The sequence below is a fragment of the Erinaceus europaeus genome, chromosome 2 (genome assembly GCF_950295315.1).
Source record: "Erinaceus europaeus chromosome 2, mEriEur2.1, whole genome shotgun sequence".
In the NCBI taxonomy this organism is placed as follows: domain Eukaryota; kingdom Metazoa; phylum Chordata; class Mammalia; order Eulipotyphla; family Erinaceidae; genus Erinaceus; species Erinaceus europaeus.
Genome location: NC_080163.1, coordinates 110,762,137 through 110,783,120, shown reverse-complemented (window position 1 = coordinate 110,783,120; position 20,984 = coordinate 110,762,137). Strand labels below are relative to the sequence as shown.

The following is a 20,984-nucleotide window of genomic DNA, read 5'->3' as shown; positions in this document are numbered from 1 at the left end:
AGCATTAAAATAACAGAGGCTAACCAACAAATTGTGGCTGCTGTCTTTTACACGTTAATGACTGACTCTCAGATCACTCTTTAGCCAAAGTTAAAGTCGTATGTTAGTAACTGTACATGAACGCTGACCCCCTTTTACATCCCAGTTCCTTTCTTCTTCTCCAGTTCCCCTACCTACCCCAAATTGAACGTGCAGTCCCAAAGCACAAGGTAGAATTCATTCTAAACACAAGATTTTCTCATTTACACTAGCAAAGGCATGTGTCATATGGTACAGTCATATCCACAGTCTTATATATCCTTTTAGTCTTTTAAAAATATTTGTTTTATGAGAGAGAGGTGGGGAGGGCAGAGCAATTTTTATCTCTGATTTATAGAGTGCTAGGGGTCAAATTGGGGCCTCATGTATACAAGTCTAGTACTATAATGCTGAGCTGTCTCCCCATTTCTAATGTATTCTTATCTGCATACAACTGTTCTTCTGGATAACAATTTTGGGATTCACAAATGAAATCATAAAACTATTTTACAAGACCTCTACTCTGTCCAACTGTGATAGAACTTTATTTGGCTGAGTGTTTTCCCATCACCAGCCTCAGCAAACAATCTCATTGGCTTTTAATAATGAATTTGGAAACAGGAAACTATTTACTGGAGCTCACAGTTTCCTTTCTCTGATCACCCATGTTTCCTGCTGCTTCACTAAATCTTTGTGATTTTACTCCCTATCAATGTCAGAGACTCGTAAATTCTCAGCTCTCTCCCAACAAAGTCTAACACTACACAGTCAAGCTCTCTTCTATTCACTCTCTGTGTTGTATGCTTTACATTGGGTTCTAGTTCTCCCCCGCCAAGAGAATTGCATCAGTCCTGTTAATTTCGCGGCCTGCTTGGCCCCGCCCCTAGGAAACCCGCCAGAGTTCCAGAGTGCCAGAGTTTCAGAGGGCTCCCCAGTAAGAGAGTTCCAGAGTTCCAGAGTTGGAGAGTTCCCGAGTTACAGAGTAAGAGGGAGTGCTTGTGCTGCCGCAAAGAGACAGCCGAGTTCTGTTTGGTGATTAGTTTGTCTTAGTTTGTGAAACGTTGTTCCTGAATAAAGAAATACAGCTTCCCTGCCCAGCCGTTGTCTCCGTGTCTCTGTTACCCGCCCGTGAAGCTAGACCGGCCGGCTAGAGCCTACGAAAATTTTAACAACACTCTGACTGTTGGTTCTTCCAGTGGTCTCACCTGGGATGGGAGCATGTTAGAAATACTGCCTTTCATTTTAGCATCTAGAACATGGTGGCTGAAGAAAGAGTTAACATATAGAGCCAAATAAAAAAAAATGTTGACTAATCATGAACCTAAAGGCTGTAAAAGTTCATATGAAGAGTTGGGGGGTCTCCGTTTTATAGATAGTTAGTAGCCCTATTTTAGTTATATTCCAAAAAGCCCATGACTATACTAGTTTTTTTTTTTTTCCTGAGCCTGATGGGCAGACGACCCCACCAATGTGTTCTGGAGCTCTGATTCCCCAGAACAAAGCCCCACTAGGGAAAGAAAGAGACAGGCTGGGAGTATGGATCAACCTGCCAATGCCCATGTTCAGTGGGGAAGCAATTACAGAAGCCAGACCTTCCACCTTCTATACCCCATAATGACCCTAGGTCCATACTCCTGGAGGGATAAAGAATAGGAAAGCTATCAGGGGAGGGGAGGGGATATGGAGTTCCAGTGGTGGGAATTGTGTGGAGTTGTACCCCTCTTATCCTATGGTTCTTGTCAGTGTTTCCTTTTTATAAATAAAATAAATAAATAAATAAAAATTAAAAAAAGAAGAAATGCTGCCTTTCAGGCCCCACCCACACCTACTAAATGCCAGTTTGCATTTATGCCCATGTGACCCAACTGGGAGAAAAGTTTGAGAAACATTTCCATATAATAATTAAAATATGTATAGCAGTGACTGAATCTAGATCACAAGTGTTCTTATAGGTTGTACAGTCTTACCGGGGAAGTAGTTTGTACATTTGGAATATGTTCCCTGCTTGACAAGTACCAAGCTTTAATAGAAACTTTTCTGTAGAGGTCATTCATATAAATAGAAGTCACTCTACTGTTTAGAAGTATAAAAGATCCTTGTTCACTACATGGTATTCTTATACAGATTGGCAAGGGGAGGGAAAAGTATATTGTTTTTTACTTGGACAAATGAGCCTGAGAATAGAGTATCATTATTTTTTGGGTGGAAAGAAATCATTCTGGACCCTCTGCGTTCTTCAGAGGTTTGACAAATAATCAAACAAGCACAAGACAGGTGGGAAAAAAAATATGTGTGTATATATTTCTGAGAAATTCATTAATAACATGTATGCATCCTGTACACAAGCGCACCAGGTGATCCCTAGACATTGTATTTTAAATATTTAGTTAATCCAGAGGATTTTGGAAAGAAGAAAAAGAAGGTGGGTCAGGAAGGCCACCAAAAAGGGTAGAGTTGTTAGGGTGAAAGCATGCAGACTCAAGTTCTGCCTTTTCCATTGACTGATTTTTTTTTTTTTATAGAAAGAAGGTAAAGGTAGTCCAGGTAGAGAGAAGTATAGATAAAGGTAGGTGGCAATGAAACCAAGAAGAATGAGGAACAGAACCATTTCACTGCATCCAAAGTGCATACTGTGCAAGCTACTGAAGCCACCTGAGATGGCTTCCTTGAAACTCCTGATAGCAAAGGTGAGTCTGCAGGCAGAGCAAATGTTGATGTTACCAAAAACAACTTCTAAATATAAACCGTAGCAATTTGGACAATAAACATATTGTGTAGTATTTTTAATTGTTTTAATTTGTGGTTCCTGTGGATAATTTGTGTCATTTAATCAAGTTTAAATCTAATAGGTGGATTGCATATGACTATATATAGTTTGTATGCATTCTTTGGTTTTAATTCCATTTCCCTAGACTGCCATTCTACAGAGTGCTTGGCGTTTTCTTTATTAGATGCAGAACACCAAGAACCAGAACACCAAGTTGGAGAGCACCCATTTCCTTCTATTCCACCATGCTGGTATGAAACCCCTACTACCTCTTACATAGCAAGCCTTCTCCCCCCTAATACCTGAGATATCTGCCACTCCCAAATTCATCCAACTTATCCCCTCTTCCTAGTATGACAGAGTGTTAAGTAAGAAAGTCACTATTTTAGATGCTTTGGTAGTGTGACATGAGCTTTTACTTAAGACAAAAGTCCATGATATTAAAAAGTCCAGGATATGCCAATTGCAACCAAATCGACATAACGATTGCTACCTCAACATGCTTCAGCTCAGACTGTGACCAGAGACTTCAGGTGTGGAATGACAACCCTTCAGCTTCATTACTCGGGTGAGACCTTTCCTTTCATAGTATACTCTAATTTCATCTCAGGTAGTTCACTTTCTAACAAAGTTCCAAAACCTAGATATAGACCAGGTTCTGTGAGAGAGAGCATATGTTCACATGTATCCATAAACTAGTGCAAAATATATACCTGAAAGCAGAAGCACACTAGAGTTTGCAGTGAGTACCCCCCTAACACTTCCTCTCCACTATTCCAACCTTTGGGTCCATGATTGCTCAACAATTTGTTTGGCTTTGTATTATGTTAACTCTCTTTTCAGCCACCAGGTTCCAGATGCCATCAGGATGCTGGCCAGGCTTCCCTGGACTGAAGACCCCACCAATGTGTCCTGGAGCTCTACTTCCCCAGAGACCCACCCTACTAGGGAAAGAGAGAGGCAGACTGGGAGTATGGATTGACCAGTCAATGTCCATGTTCAACGGGGAAGCAATTACAGAAGCCAGACCTTCCACCTTCTGCAACCCACAATGACCCTGGGTCCATGCTCCCAGAGGGATAGAGAATGGGAAAGCTATCAGGGGAGGGGATGGGATATGGAGATTGGGTGGTGGGAATTGTGTGGAGTTGTACCCCTCCTACCCTATGGTTTTGTTAATTTATCCTTTCCTAAATAAAAAAATAAATTAAATTAAAAAAAATCTTTTAAAAAAGTAGTTTCTCAATAAATATTTTTGGAATGACTCAATGAAAAAAATAAATAAAAAGTCCAGGATAAATTGGGAAATAGACTTTTTAAAAATTTCTTTATTGGAGGATTGTCTATAGATGACAGTTAAATACAATAGTTTGTACATGCATAACATTTCCCAGTTTTCCATGTAATAATTCAACTCCTTCTAGGTCCTCCTCTGCCATCATGTTCCAGGGAGAAATTGGCTTTTGGCTATGTCACTGGAATAGACCTCAAGAAATAAATATTTTAGGGAGAGGATGCTACTACTCATTCAAATATGAAAGAATGGACCAGAACAATCAAAGGCAGGGATAAGTAAACGTTAGTCGTTCTGACATATGATTATTCTGCTACTCTGTCTATATGGTCCCACAGTTTCCAAGCAAACTCTTAACTTCAGGTTAGAATTAATCAAGCCCAAATCAGTCAAAAGATGAACCCATTTTGTGTCTAGATACATATGCCAGTTGCATAATTTATTCATTCATTCAGTTGCCCATTCAACAAGGCAAAGATCAGATCAGCTAGGATGGGTGTTTGAATAACTCAGTCTGGTAAGAGAGAGGACATTTTTGAGATCTACATTGTTGGGTGGCATATATAACTGCCACTGAAGTGATACAAGGAAATGCTGACTTATTTGTTTAGCCTGACAAGGTTGTAAAGATAGCCCAGAGGAAGGATGGGGAAAGGTGTGGCCTAGAAATGATAATTGGGACAATTTTATCAGGAGGCTATGTGTCTGTCAAGGGGTAGGGTGTGATGTGGCGAATATAATCATCTGAGATCATCTTGTATACAGCTCTGAATACCAGGTCATGAACTAAGGTCTCAGAAGGGCTTTAGGCAAGAGTGAAGCATAGCCAAAGTGAAACTTTACAAAAAAACTTTACACTAAAGTGACTAAGGAGAAGACCAAAGTCCTGGTGGGATAGGGGCTGGTGTGGGGATGAAAAGTAAGGGACAGGAATAGGACAGATATAAATATGCTGATGACTAAGCAGCTGGAGGGGACAAGGGAGAGTGGTAAGACTTTTAAAAATGGGGCATCCAAAACAGGGATTCATTTGACAGAAAGATAAAAAGTTGGTTGTAACCTGTTCATCTCCATATGCAAGTGAAGCACTCATAGGAACAGTGATTAAGTGGAACCCTAAATGGAAGGCGGATTATGGTGGTGGTGTGTATCATTTGTATAAGCACCTCCTATAAACTCGCTGCACTCAGACTGTGCTGGGGCGGAGGGTGGAGAGACTCATTAATGAACAAGACAGAGTCCCTACTTGCAAGGAGATTTTGGACTGAGAGAGGACACCCAACAGCAATGATTACAATAGGATGGGAAACATCTTATGACACCAATGAAGGTGCTAGATATGAGACACACTGGAGAGGGAATTAAGCCAGAATTAGGCAGACAGGAAAAGGAGGTGTGGAGGGAGGGAACAGGGAGCAGCAGACTATCTGGGAGAACCCTGAGAAAGAATATAAGCCCACAATCTGCAGTACCCAGGCCAGGAAGCCAGTTTATGACCTATAGTGAACTGAACCACTCCTAACTTGAAAAACCCATACTTCAAATTCTAGATTTACTCAAAATCACAGAGGGTAAACTCATCCGGGTGCTCAAGGATCTCCAATTCTTAGAAGTTAGTTAGTTAGGTTATTTTTCCAACATACTTCTTTGCTCCAGGCCATTGGGCGTGGCTAGCTTTGCAGGACTGTGGGCGAAGAGCACTGAATCCCATTTCCTTGCCTAAATTAGAGGTGGATCCTGTGGTGCTGTCTTTATAGTTTTTTTGAGTGGCTAGAATGTGAAGAGGAGAGGGAGCAGGGGGGCAAAGGCATTTGCCTTGGTCATGGGACAAGAGAGCCAGTTCTCTGCTGAGGGAGTCAAAGCTACATCCCAGAATGTCCCTGGGTTCATACTCCCAGAGGGATAATGAATAGGAAAGCTATCAGGGGAGGGGATGGGATACAGAGTTCTGGGGGGTGGGAACTGTGTGGAGTTGTCCCCCTCTTAGCCTATGGCTTTTGTCAGTGTTTCCTTTTTTAATTTTTAAATTAATTTAAAAATTAAAATTTTCCCTTTCGTTGCCCTTGTTTTTTATTGTTGCTGTAGTTATTGTTATTGATGTCGTCATTGTTAGGGCAGAAAGAAATGGAGAGGAGGGGAAGACAGAGAGAGGAGAGAAAGATAGACACCTGCAGACTTGTTTCACTGCTTGTGAAGCGACTCCCCTGCAGGTGGGGAGCTGGGGGCTCGAACCAGGATCCGTATGCCAGTCCCTGCACTTCGTGTCTAAGATGGCAGTGACCTGAACTGGAGATTCTCTCCTCTAGCTACAGACATACAACTAGCTAGATGTAAGACAGTATTTTTAAAATCTCTGTCTTATGTAGTTGCTTGTTTCTTAGTGATACCTTCAAATTCAAATATACTAGTTAAATATAGTACCGAATTTTTTTTCCACAGAAATCTGTTGGCTTGTGTTCTGAGGACCACTTGGGACCCCCGCAGCCCCCCACCCTCAAAGAACAAAGTGTTATGTTACATCTGTCAAAGGAGAACTGGGTCACCGCTAGTCACTGAGCTCTCCAGTTTGGTAGACAATTAAAAAGTGGTTTGGGAATGCAATTTGCAAATGGATGTGCAGCAGAAGCACACATTCCATTTTGGAGAGAGGAAAAAGGGAAAAGCATATGCTACAAACAAATTGTCATCATCATAAATCATGCTGCAGTTTATTCAACTGTAATAATACTATTCGTTGGCTCATTATGAGGTTTCCAACCACCTTGAAAACACTGATCACGCCTGCATGACATACAGCATGGGTTGTTGGGTCTGACATGTAAACTAATTACATCTGATATCAGCTTTGCCTTCAGTCTGTAGGGAAGGCATGGAGCTCTGGCATCCTCCATGAAGCCTGGAATCCCCTTAGCTTTGCTCATCTGCTAGACCAGGCTGAAGGTTATTGGAGAGAAGAAAAATTAAGACCTCAAAACTGGGGACAGTTGGTGGGAATTCCTGGGAGTGAGAGTTGCGATGGTATTACAAATGCATACCTTCAAAAATGAGCTGTTGAGAAGTTAAAAGAGAAATATACAAATGATTAACAAGGGGCTAGGGGATGGTTTTAGCAGGTAAAGCACATGTCCTATTGTGTGTGAAATAAGGAGTTCAAGCCCCAGCACTGCATGGGTGCACCAAAGGAGATTCATGGATAGTGGAATGATGTTTTGGTATTTCTCTACTCTCTCTCTCTGTTATAATATTGTGTGTGTGTGTGTGTGTGTGTGTGTGTGTGTGTGTGTGTGTGTGTGTGTGTACTATCCTCTTTACATTTATGATCTCTGTGGGTCCTCAAACTTCACAATGAGAGCAAGCAGGGCAAGAGGCACTAGCTTGGTGGTGCAGATTAGGAAATTATCTTTTTTTAAAAAAAAATTCATTATCTTTATTTATTTATTGCATAGAGACAGCCAGCAATTGAGAGGGAAGGATGGGATAAGAGGAAGAGAGACAGACAGATACCTGCAACACTGCTTCACCACTTGTGAAGCTTTCTACCTGCAGGTTGGGACCGGGGACTCGAACCCGGGTCCTTGCACATTGTAACATGTGTGCCCAACCAGGTGTACCACCACCCAGGCCCAGGAAATCATCTTATAAAAAGTTCTATGAACCACTAAAGCACCACAAAAAAGAAAAGTCATCATAGGGTGTTTGAAACTTCTGGAACAAAGGTGGTGCTGTTTAGATGTACTTGTTGTGGCATGTTTGACTTTTGTCCAGTGTTTTCTCAGTCCTAAAATATTTCATTTTTCTCTCTAGCAGAAAGAAATTATCCTGGAGCACCTTTCGCATTTTGCTGGTATATTTTTTATTCAGACCTTCTTTTCCAGGTTCCTTTTCATACACACAATTGATGGTTTCTTAGCCCTACCTGACTTCTGAACACTTCCTTTGTGTCTGTTCCTCTCCTGGAGACACTTTCTCCTCTTGTTGCTCTTTGAGGAACCCTTTGGTTCACTTCTCTTGTCTCTTATCCATATCCCAATGTCCAATTTTCTAGGTCACCTGATTTATTTATCTCTCTACTTCTAAGTCCTATTACTCTTGCATCAGGAATACCAAGTTCTGCCTTCGTGACAAAGGATGTGTACATCTGTGAGGGCTGATTTACAAACTGGCTTCTCAGAAAGAATGGCACTGGGCTGCTCTGGTAAGTTTTCCACCCAAGGGCTGGGGTGTGAAATTCTGCTGAATCTTGAAGTCACAAGACACACTGCTCAAACACATATAAAAACAATGTATTAGTGTTTCCTCCAATGAAATGTCTTTGGTATCTCTCAAACTATGTTCCTTCTTTTTCTTGCATGATTCTTCTCTGCTAAGTTAATCTGTAATAAAGCATTTGTGCTCATCAGTGTATTTCTAGCCATGTAAAATAAGGCTTGCAGTGCAGGGATCTGCTGCTTTCCTGAGACAATAAGGATGTCTAATTAAAACACACATTAGATGCACATTCAGTGTGCATAATCTCCTAGTAAGGGATGTGATAGGCTATGAAATATGCAGAGAAGATAAGGTGGTAAGAGTTTATGGCTTATGGACAGAGAGCTAGCTTGCTGGGTAAGGCTTGTGCTTTATTATACATTCGACCCAGGCTGGAGTCCGAGCACCACGTGGACAGTTCTACAGCATGGTAGTTCAATTGCTACCATGTATCTTCTTTTCTCTCTCTCAATGAAAAAGTAGCTTGAAGAGGTAAAATACATAAGGCTCCCAGTTATGTAAAATGAAAAAAAGTTAGTTTAGATTTTTAAAAAATGTTATCATTTTGCCTCATGGCCTCTTGGTAGGGGCCCAATAAATCTTTGTTGCAAAAGTATCAGCTTTTACCTTCAATTCATATTCTCCCTCACCATTATGTTACAATCTGAGAAACAGTAAGGAACTTAGTGGTCTTCTTTTTTCTTTATTATTATTATTTATTTTCCCTTTTGTTGCCCTTGTTGTTTTATTGTTGTTGTAGTTGTTATTGTTGTTGCTGATGTCGTCATTGTTGGATAGGACAGAGAGAAATGGAGAGAGGAGGGGAAGACAGAGAGGGGGAGAGAAAGATAGACACCTGAAGACCTGCATCACCACTTGTGAAGCGACTCCCCTGCAGATGGGGAGCCAGGGACTTGAACCAGGATCCTTGGGCCAGTCCTTGTGCTTTGTGCCACGTGTGCTTAACCCGCTGTGCTACTGCCAGACCCCCACTTAGTAGTCTTCTTATATAATCCACATCACTGTGACTAAATCATATTGAACTTCCTTTTCCAGGTACATGAGCCTGTAATTCTAAATAAGAAAATAGGGGAATGGTGGGGTGAAAACCTTGCCATTTTCTGAGGCTGGGAAGGCAACAGAAGCAGTGATGTCTTACTCCTGCATCTACAATAAGTCACAATCATAGACCCTGGGGAGCTCACCCATTCACCACCTTGTGGGTGTAATGTTTCTCAAATAGTCATACCAAAGACAGGTCAATGACATAAAACCACTTCCTGTTTCTTAGTTATTTCAAATACAGAGGACTACACCTTTAAACTTTCTGATTCAGGTCAAAAGGAATGACCAAAGGTGGCAGAGAGACAGACATTAATAGCAGGGTGATTTTGTCATATGTTTCTGTTTTGATGATGCCCAGACTAACCCCTAAAATAAATAAAAGTAACCCAAATCAGCTCAAGAGGGGGAAGGGAAGGTGATGATGATTTTTAACTTTGTCTCTCTAACTCTGGCAAAATCTTCCTTCTCTCCTTAGCCAAGAGCCTGTGCTCAGTGAGAGTGCATTGTACGAGAGCTTTCCATCAGCCTGAAATGGCAGCAACAACGGGCAGAAATGACAAAAATGACTCAAGCCATCAAGCCCTGATCTCGACAAAGCAAATACTCATGACACATTCTGAGCAAACATGACAGAAATCTGACAACGTTCACCCTGTGGATAAATCTCTGGGTATATGAAAGTGCATCCCCTTTTCATACAACTAATGAGTGAAAAGCAATGCAATGGGACTGTTCAGTGGCACACACAATATAATGCACAAATTACCATGCACAAGGACCCAGGTTCATGACTCCAGTCCCCACCTGCAGTGTTATAGAAGTCTCTCATTCTCTGTCCCTTTCTACTTTCCCCCAGTTTCTTTCCTCCTTCCTTCCTTCCTTCCTTCCTTCCTTCCTTCCTCCCTCCCTCCCTCCCTCCCTCCCTCCCTTCCTTCCTTTTTTAATAATTTTGTGTATTTGTTGGATAGAAGCAGAGAGGAATTGAGAGGGAAGAGGAGACTGTGAGAAACCTGCAGCACTGCTTCACCATTCTCAAAGGTTTCCCCTGGCAGGTAGGGATTGGAGGCTTGAACCCGGGCCCTTGCACAATGCAACATCTGCACTCAACTGAGTGTGCCATCATCTAGCCCCTCCCCTCTCAATTTCTCTCTGTCCTATCAAAGGAAAAGAAAAGGAAAAGGAAAAAAAAAATGGCTACTGGGAGCAGTAGACCCATTGTGCAGGCACCAAGCACCAATGATAATGTTAGTGGCTATTTAAAGGGGGCGGTGGGAGGGGAGGAGAAAAATATGCATAGAGAGGTCAGGGATGTGGCACACCAGAACAACACAGGACTTGAATTTTCTTATTTCCTTTCTTTCTTTCTTTCTTTCTTTCTTTCTTTCTTTCTTTCTTTCTTTCTCTCTCTCTCTCTCTCTCTTCCTTCCTTCCTTTCTTTAATTTCTTTATTAAGGGATTAATGGTTTACAGTTGACAGAAAAACACAATAGTTTACACATGCATAATATTTCCCAGTTCTCCACATAACAATTTAACCCCCACTAGGTCCTCCTCTGCCATCATGTTCCAGGACCTCATACTTTCAAGTTCAATGCTTTAGCCACTGCGTCACCTCCCAGGCAGCCCCCAGAAGTCATTTGGGGAAAAAATATTTACAAAACATTTTTACTCTTCTCTAAACCTCTGGAGGACTTGAATTTTCAAGGATCTGGTTATAGTCCCTAGTATTGTATATTCCAGAGCAATGCTCTAGTGTCTTGCTCATATAAAATATTTTTTAAAGTAAATGGTTTTGTAAAGCATGCATAGACTTCAGAAGCAAAGAACCAGAGTGCAGCCTGAATCTTGCCCCACCCATTTACAAGCAAAGCCTGAGAGAAAAAGAATGAAAAGCAGGCTGAATGACCTCAGAAATGATCAGCTTAGGCACCTGCAAGGCAGGGACTGAAGTGATTGCCTGTCACACTCCCTGGAATGGAAGACAAAAGAATGTTTGTAGCAATTCCCTCTGCAGCTTTGTTCAGGCTGGCTGGTGCTGCGATGCACAGTGGAGTCCCAACTGGGACCCTGGCTCTGGAGGCTGCAGGCCTTGGGTATGGTAGGTAGATGAAGGTCCACATTACTCATTACATTTGTGGACCCCACTAACCTCCTTCCTCCCTCCCCAGAAGGAAACTAGATGAGCTTCACTGGCAAGGCTTCCTGGGATGTCTGACTGGCCAAGCTCCAGGTCAGTATTGGAAATACTGGTTCATTTGGCCATGGGACAAGGACAGAAGTCACTCTTGGTAAAGTGACTGGTCCCATGATGATTTTAGTGGCAACTTAAATGAGAGAGAGAGAGCAGATTTCACGAACAATTGGCTCAGATGTCAATTTGGGAAGAGGAGGAGGGCTCCTTTTCATTTTAGAGGGCTGCTCTGATGGCCATGGTAAATGGGACCTGTGGTGGCTTTTATTCTAACAGCTTATCTCAGGTCTTTGGGCAATGGAACTGGTTGGGAGTAAGAAAGGGTCCTGCTACCCAATTCCAGATCTGAACACCACAGAAGGAAAAGAGTACCCTGAGGAGTTCAAGGTGAAGGCAAAGGCAGCCTGCTTTTCATTATTTTTCTCTCAGGCTCTGCTTTTGTCCTTCACACACTTTACACTTGAGGGAGAAACTGATGACATTGACCTCAGGCCCTTGTGTGGTGTCCTCAGCTGTGATGGGCGGTCCCCAGGGCGTAGGTCTGCTCCCTGAATGTGGCCCGGACAGCAGCTGACTGCAAACAGTGGCAGGCGGGCCACCAGGCATGCGACCCCTGACACCGCGGGCCTTTTTTTTTTCCTTCTCTGTGCTGGCAGCCAATGGGTGCACTCCCTCCTCTGGCTGCCATGGCAACGGGAAGACGGCTCTGCGGTACCCAGAACAGATGTCACATGAGCTAGGATGAATGTGATGGGGGCGGGGAGCATGTAGCGGGGGAGGGAGGCAGGGGAGGGGGGCCATATTTGGAGTTAAATGGTCCCACCAGAGGGAGCGAGTCCTGTTTTGAAGGAAATGCAAAGTGGTAACATCTATTTTCTTTCTCTACCCTTTAAGTTCTAAACACACATGCAAAAACACAAATGTCCTTTTATCTTGGCTATGGGTGGTGGTGGGGCACTCACTGGCTTCCACTGCAAACATGAAAGCTCTGATTTCTCTTGAAGCTTTAAGTGAACAGCATCTCCATTGCAGAAATGCAAGCTGGCATTCTGCAGCAATTTAAGAATGCACTGGGGAGCTCTTGGGAACTCTGGGAATCAGAGAAACCAAGAACCACACAAAATCTGGAGCAAAATCAAGGGGGATATCACAGGTGAAAATACTGATACCCCCTCCCTTCCCACTTCCTGGCCACTAACTTGTAGGGACTCCTTTCTCTCTTTCTCTGCCCACCAGTCTATTTTATACATAAAAAAACGAGGGCCAGGCTTATCAATCTACCTGCACCAGCAACAAAAGCTCTTTTGTTGTCTCTAAAAGAGATCCTATCTGAACAGAAATACCATATTTGAAGTGTTTCCACTGCCTCCCGTTTATCTTCCACTGAATTTAACAAGTAGCATGTGCACACCAGTGCTTACACGCCCCATAAACCTAGAAAATGGTTGGTAAGGGCAGAGACTATATTCACCGTAGGCAGGCTCTAGTCTGCAGGTCCTTTCCTCTCCCTGCATGCCCCATGGGCAGGAACCAAACCCTGTTCCCATCATCAGCCCACATGGATCGGGGAGATTCAAGGGACAATGCAGAGACTCTGTTTCTAATCCTCTAGATAAATGCATTGGAGGGAAGTATTAGAGGATAGGAAAAGGCAGTTTCGAATGATTTTGCACTTCTGTTTAATTCCTCTGATGAATGCCTATTGAGCCACGGTCTGGCGCAAAGTGTCACAAACTGTTTAAACCTGTTTAAACCACACAGTGCAAAAGAAGGTCCTGCTTATAACAGAGAAGAAGGGATGAAGAGCAGATGACCCAAATACTCTTATACTAGTTGGGATGAAGTAAGGGTGACAAGTGAAGCATCATACAAATATGGAGGAAGAGAGGCTTTGAGGTGTTGTCCAAGGATGTAGAGAGACACTGACATATATACCATCTCATATAATTCTCGACATACTGCAAAGCAGTCATTCTCATACAGGAAGCCCAGACACAGAAAGCTCAATCAGCTCAAGGTCACCTAGCAAGCAAGAAGCAGAACCACCTCAACCCCAAGTCAGCCATGAACCTCCCTGTAGTTTTTCAACCCACTGACTGATGTGCAGGAGTGAGGCATGATTATAATTAATGCAGTTATGTGTGTAGCCAACACCTCCTGCTCTTTGCCTAAGCAGCCATATCTGTGAACTCATGAGCATCTAACACTGCATATTCCTAGTGTACATTAAAATAAATATATCCCTAGCAAGATTGAAAAGGTTCATCAGATGCAACCCCAAATCATCATGGATACCACAGGAAGGGCGTGCTCCTTTGGGAGTCATTGCACTTTCTGTACTGGTCTTGACGGGCCACCAGGAATGCAGCTCATAGCCAGTGTGAGTTCACTTGAATGTGACACAGCTGACAAAGGCCAGAGTGATTTTTTACCTCTACTAAAACAAAAATGTTTCCTTGGTTCTTACAAGAGTGCTTTCTTTGATCATTATGGTACCCAGTGTGAGAAATGGTGAGCTTACAATGCATTGGAATGCAAAAGTGCACATGAATAAAAGGCTGGTGGCCAGGCACTGCCCAAAATCTCATTGCTTCCTAAGCTGAGGCTGTAGCTCAACTCCACCCCAGGGAGGGACATGCTTCCCAACTGCAGCAGCAACTGACTACAACCACCAGAGGGCAGTGACACAAAACCAGATTCCTCCAAGGGATCCAAATGTGGATCCACATCGTTTAATAATATGTAAAGCCCATTATTAGAAGCTTTTCCTCTCCCCATCCCCTATTAATGAACCAATGCCCCGGGGTAATGCAGATATTTCTAAATACAGTGCAAGAAAGGGCAATCTGTACTTATACACAGGGAGACTAACACACAGTCATAAGTGGAAATGAAAATATTCACCCAGATGCAACTAAACCATTAAGGCTATGGATTTAGTTGTTTGTATGGCTGCATACACAGAAACATAAGGGCCTGGAACCCAGAAAGGGACATTTTATAAACATTTATTTCCCAAGTTCTTATGAAGAGTTCTTAATTCCCACAATGATAACCACTGAGTTATAAGAAAAACCTAAAAGGAACTTCATCTTTATACTGGGGGATTTTTTTTCTTCTTTACTTAAGGCAAGTGAGTGAATTATTTAAGGTCTTTCCATGGAAATTTTGAAACCATAACTCAATGCTTTAAACAATAACACAAACAAAAAGTATATACAGATGAAGAATTAGCTAACTCCAAAACCATATCAGCTGGGTTGATGAATTCATAATCCTTCAGAACAAGTAAATAATTGCTGGTGTTGGCAAAAGATGAAGTCTTTTGGTGCTACTACTGATTTGGACATCATATTACTGAGAAAACAATAGACCGAGAAAGGATACTTGCAGTATATAATCTACAAGTTATACATTAACCCATGAACAAAGAAACAGGAAAAAAAATATATCCCTGCCAGTTTCCTCATTCTCAATAGACAGCAAGATTCTCTGATTCTCTAATTCATGGTTTGGGATGTGCAGGCCTCTGGAAAAGCAGGGGGAAGTCATCAGGCACAGCCTCCTCATCTCTAAGTCATTTCAGGAATGTGAGCGGCACCTTAGAGTTTCTGTTTCCTCCATAACAGGAAAACCGATGCTAAGCCAACCCCCCTGTGTGAGAGCAAGGTCACTTGTGTGCAAGGAGATAAAGCACTGAAAATGGTTAGGATATCTAAAAAGTGTTACTGTTCTTATTTTATAAATGAGAAACTAGACATGTAAAGACAGGTCCAAGGTTATGGCTGGTGAAGGTTGAGCAGGGCCTCAGTCCTGTGTTCTCTATCTCAGGAGACAGCTTTTCTCATCTCTCATGATGTCATGGTCTTTGTCATCTCAGGACTGCCTTACATAATCTGTGATGGACCAGAGGCTTATACAGTAGATGTTTATTCTCAGGGTTTTGGAAAATTGAAAATCCAAATCAAGGATTTAGGAAGGTAGGTTTTACTGCAAAATCTCTTCACTTGAGTTAAGGGTGGCTGCCATCTTGTTGAGTGCTTCCATGACCTCTTCTTTGTGGTATCTCTACTTACAAGGGTACTAATTCCTTTAATAGTGACCTACTCTTATGACCTCATCTAAACCCTGAGTACCTTCAAAAGTTCCAACCTTTAAACACCATATTATCAAGGATATATCTTCAATGTACAGTTATTTTGGGGGGGTGTAGAGGAATACAAATATTTAGCTTTTGACAAGAGGTAACAGAATGGGCTTCTTTATCTTGCTTCATATTTTCAATTCAGTTCAGCACATATTGGGTAGCAATCTGCTGAATACCAAGCAAAGCTTGAGCCCTGGGGGAAACAAGGATGCCGAGAACCCCCAAAGAGCTCGCCAAATGTCAAAACAGCTCCGGGGAAATGGTCTAAAGGAAAGAGAATCTGTGACCTGTACATTTTTGTCACTGTGTGTAGGATCGTTGATTACAAAAAAACTTCTTGAGATTTGTCTTCAGAGAGCTGTGTTTGAACCAACTGTAATATGAATCTGGAAACTAATCAGTAAGTGATTAATATTTAATAAGGTAATTAACATACTAATCTACTGAGAAAGGTTGTGGAGTAAAGACGAAAGATTATTTTCACATGGTTAGCCTATAGATGTTAAAAAAAAATAAAGAAGCAAAGGACCTATACCTGCTGACATAATTATAAGGTCTGGTTATAGTATGACGATAACGGCATAACCAGATACTTACTGTGTTTGCTTAATTTTGTTTATTTGAGAGGGCATCAGTTAAACTACTTTCTGGACTGGAAAACAGATGGGGTTCCTCTTAAATTAGTGTATATTAGGCAATTGCTACCTACTGATATATAGATAAAGATTCAGCCTATAACAAGGAATATTATATACATATAATTCTTTTTTTAAATTTTATTAGTGATTTGATATTGATTTACAAAATTACATGTCAACAGGGGTATATTTCTATACCATTCCCACCACCAGAGTTCTACATCCCCAATCCTTCTACTGCAAGCCACAGCTGATCTCCTAAGATCTCCTAAGGACATAGGTTAGCTATCATTTCTACAACTATCTGTCTACATATGTACATAATCATCCCCCTTTTTCTTCCAGGTCCCATTCTTTCTTCCCCTCCAAGCTACACATAACCCTGTTGCTATATCCAAATTTTCTCCCACTTTTCCTCTTCTCTTTCTGGGTCCTGATGGAGCTGGTGTTCAGAGTCCTCTTGTTTTCTCTATCTCTTCTCCCCCACTGAAAGTATGTATCAAAATAGTTTTTGGGGTGCAAAAGGTAAGAGTTCTGGCTTCTGTAATTGTTTCTCCACTGGACATGGGTGTTGGCAGTTTGATCCATATCCCCAGCCTGTTTCTATCTTTCCCTAGTGCAGTAGAGCTCCGGCAAGGCGAGGTTCCAGGACACATTGGTGAGGTATCTGCCCAGAGAAGTCAGGATGGAATCATGATAGCATCTGCAACTTTGTGTCTGTGGCTGCAGATGTCTCAGCTATAGTTGTTGGGTTTGGTTAGATCTAACGTTGTAGATATTTGTTGTTTTGTTAGGGGGATCACTTCTGTTTACTTTTACTCCATGGTCATGCCTCTTGGAAGTCCTATACATATAATTCTAAGACACACAGTGACAGGCACTGAGATTAGCAGTTATAGATGTCTCATGGGAAGATGGCAAATGGTTGTGTGGGACCTTGAAGATCCTGCCTAGACTAGAATTTGATTTGAATATGGAGGGGAAGCCATGAATGAGCTTGACAAAGGGAAAGGAGATTATTGGAATTCTATGTAAGAAGAATCTCTGGCTCTGCCCTGTGTCAGGTGATTGTGATCATGACAAGGGGAGCCGTCACCATGGTGGCTAAAGTAGGTTAGTGTACATGAATATTAAAGTGAGACAAATGGATCTGGTTAATGAAATAGATGGAGACTGTAAGAAATGGACAAATTAGGTTCAACACTGTGTCACCTCCCAGGTTCTGAGGGGTGAATCAGGTAGGACGGCTGCTGACTTTGCTTTTTAAAGCTAGTTACAGGACGGTGGCTGGGAAGGTACCAGTGGGAGAAGTGATAGTGGGAGCTGTTTATGTAGCTGGGGTAGGTGTGGGGGTTGCAAATCTTATTTCCAGTCTTGGAAATAATATGTTGACACATAATTGGAAATAACAAGTAGACAGTTAAATGTGGAGATTTTCAGCCCAGGTGAATCTGGATTAGAAATTTGAGGCTCATCCACATAGATATGACATTTAAACTATACTAGAAGAAGTAAAAATGTAATTGATGGCACAGGTGGTAGATTTTTCAGAAATGAAAGTTGTCCTCCCCTCATCCCCCCAACACCCCATACACCCACTATGGAGCAGCTAAAACACAAAGTGCCAGGGATTAGATGAAGATAATGGGGAGATGCTAAATATTTGTTGTAATCTAGGTGCTTTAAGAATAAAATGTAATATTCATAACTGAAGCAATTCTAGAAAATGCTCATTGTGATACAATCATTGCATACTGTTTTTCTTAATCTTTCATTTTGAGTACTTTTCTTTAAAATGACATTGGATAGAGCACAGATGACAGGTGATGGATTGCTAGATAATTGAAATTTAAAATAAAATGTAGTAAATATTTAGAGATTATAGCTATAATGTAGATATAGATGGATCAATGGGTGGGTAGGTAGAAGAAGAGACAGAGATTGAGAGAGACAGGTTTTTAGGACACTTTTATATTTGAAACATGGTGACTGATTAAGCCTCCACCCCAAAGGGTTGTCCTTAAGATAGGTTGTTCTTACAATGTCCAGTGAGTTCCTTGAAGGGGTTGAAAGGAGGTAGATCATATCACCAAGAGGGCAATGTTTTGATTTAACAGTAAAATATCGAGAAACAATCTATCAATGTTGAAGAGATTTAATTCTTAAATGAGGAAGAAAGAATCATATTTCTAGGGTGTAAGATGCATATATAAACAGTTGTGCATACACGCGCGCACACACATGTCCCTGCCAGAGGCCACCATTCAATGTAGAATATTAGAAAGTGTTTATCATGGCAGGTTCACTGGAAGGTAAATTTCATATATTTGGCAATCCAAAATTAGTGACTAATATATCAGATTATGTTATCCAATCAACACCATAGGCAATTCTACCTTGAGTCTCTTAGCAATACATAAATATACATATATGCATATATGTACATGTGTAAATGTATGCACAAGTGGAATCCAGCACCTTCCAGGCCAGTGAAGATCAAGTTTAATTTTCACTCTTCTCCTCTAAGATTTTCCAACCTCCTCTAGCCTGATGAGAAGAAATTAGCAGATTCTTCAGCCATTTTTTTTTTCTTTCCTGCAGGAGTTGGTAAGTCTGGGATCTACAATGCAGCCAGGTTTGCAGAATACCCCAGTTTTGACAGAAAATCACTTTGGGTTTCTGGCTCATCAGCAGTACCGCACATCTAATTAGCTCAACAATTGGTCCCTGTGATAAAATCAGCTAATTTTATGTTCAAATGGCTGCTCCGTGGTAAGCAATACTGTCACTCTGAACTTCACGTATAAAGATGTTGCTGAAGAAGCTGGTTACCAGGGGGTCACTGGGGGCAAACTAGTGAAGACTATTAAATTAGTAACCTAAGTCAATATTATAGTTAGTGCACAGCGTCCTACCACAGCCTCAATCAAATGAATTCCCAGAATGTAGTGGTGGGGCCGGAAATACCAACTCTTAAAGGGGAAAAGGGTGCATATAAGATAAATGGAATGAGCCATCTGCAGCATCTCTAGCTCTCAGAAATAAATTTGAATGGCTTTGATGAAATCATGGAGTCCTAAAGCCAAATCTGGTCATGAAGTGGGTGTATGTGGAGGAGGAGGGGAGTGGAGGGGGGAGGAAGAAGAGGAGCTGAAGAGGTGTGGAAGACAGCAGGGGAAGAGGAAAAGTTATGAGGAGGATATAGAGACCTAGTGCCCTCTTCTTTAGCTTAACTCTTTCTACCTTTTGGAGTCTAAGTGACCCTGAGTCTAATGTTCTGCTACTTGTTTTCATCAAGAGATAACTGTACTATTCAACCGTCTCCTCTCTGCCACACAGGGGACAGGTAGAGAACCCACACACACGCTGAAAATGTTGCCTATCCAAATGACCCCATCCAAAAATGGGCAGAGGATATGAACAAAACATTCACCTCAAGAGAAGATCCAAAAGGCTAACAAACATATGAAAAACAGCTCTAGGTCACTGATTGTCAGAGAAATGCAAATTAAGACAACACTAAGATACCACCTCACTCCTGTAAGAATGGCATACATAAAAAGGACAGCAGCAGCAAATGCTGGAGAAGATGTGGGGACAGAGGAACCCTTTTACATTGCTGGTGGGAATGTAAATTGGTACAGCCTCTGTGGAGAGCAGTCTGGAAAACTCTCAGAAGGCTAGACATGGACCTTCCATATGATCCAGTAATTCCTCTCCTGGGGTTATACCCCAAGGACTCCATAACACCCAACCAAAAAGAGGTGTGTATTCCTATGTTCATAGCAGCACAATTCATAATAGCTAAAACCTGGAAGCAACCCAGGTGCCCAACAACAGATGAGTGGCTGAGAAAGCTGTGGTATATATACACAATGGAATACGATGCAGCTATCAAGAACAATGAACCCACCTTCTCTGACCCATCTTGGACAGAGCTAGAAGGAATTATGTTAAGGGAACTAAGTCAGAAAGATAAAGATGAGTATGGGATGATCCCACTCATCAACAGAAGTTGAGTAAGAAGATCTGAAAGGGAAACTAAAAGCAGGACCTGAACAAATTTTAAGTAGGGCACCAAAGTAAAAACCCTGTGGTGAGGGGTAGACATGTAGCTTCCTGGGCCAGTGGGGGGTGGGAGTGGGTGGGAGGGATGGGTCACAGTCTTTTGGTGGTGGGAATGGTGTTTATGTACACTCCTAGCAAAATGTAGACATATAAATCAGTAGTTAATTAATATGAGAGGGGGAAAATCAGTTGTATGTCTCAAAGTTTCTCAAAACACAAACTGAATCTTTTTAATATATAGGCTGTGTATTTGATATGCGGACTCTCAAAAGCCTAGACCAAGTAGATTAGAAGCATCCAATAGCACAGCTATATACAAGATATTGGATACTGTACAGCAAACCATAACAAAAGGACTTTTCAAAGTTAACCCAATTACCAAATAATGCGATGATAACATTAACTATCGATTGTCTTTTGGAACCTTAAGACAGCAGGAACCTCACATCTCCACTACAGAGCCCCTACCTCCCCCAGTCCTGGAACCCTTAGATAGGGCCCACATTCCTGTATGCGTCTTCCCAATCCATACCAAATAATATTACATC

General features: G+C 41.8%; 1 protein-coding gene across 1 annotated transcript in view; it reads right to left on the bottom strand.

Moving 5' to 3' along the window:
* The window catches only part of MSRA (methionine sulfoxide reductase A), a 365,587-nt gene that overhangs the window by 60,002 nt on the left and 284,601 nt on the right, over positions 1-20,984 (bottom strand). The window lies entirely within an intron of this gene.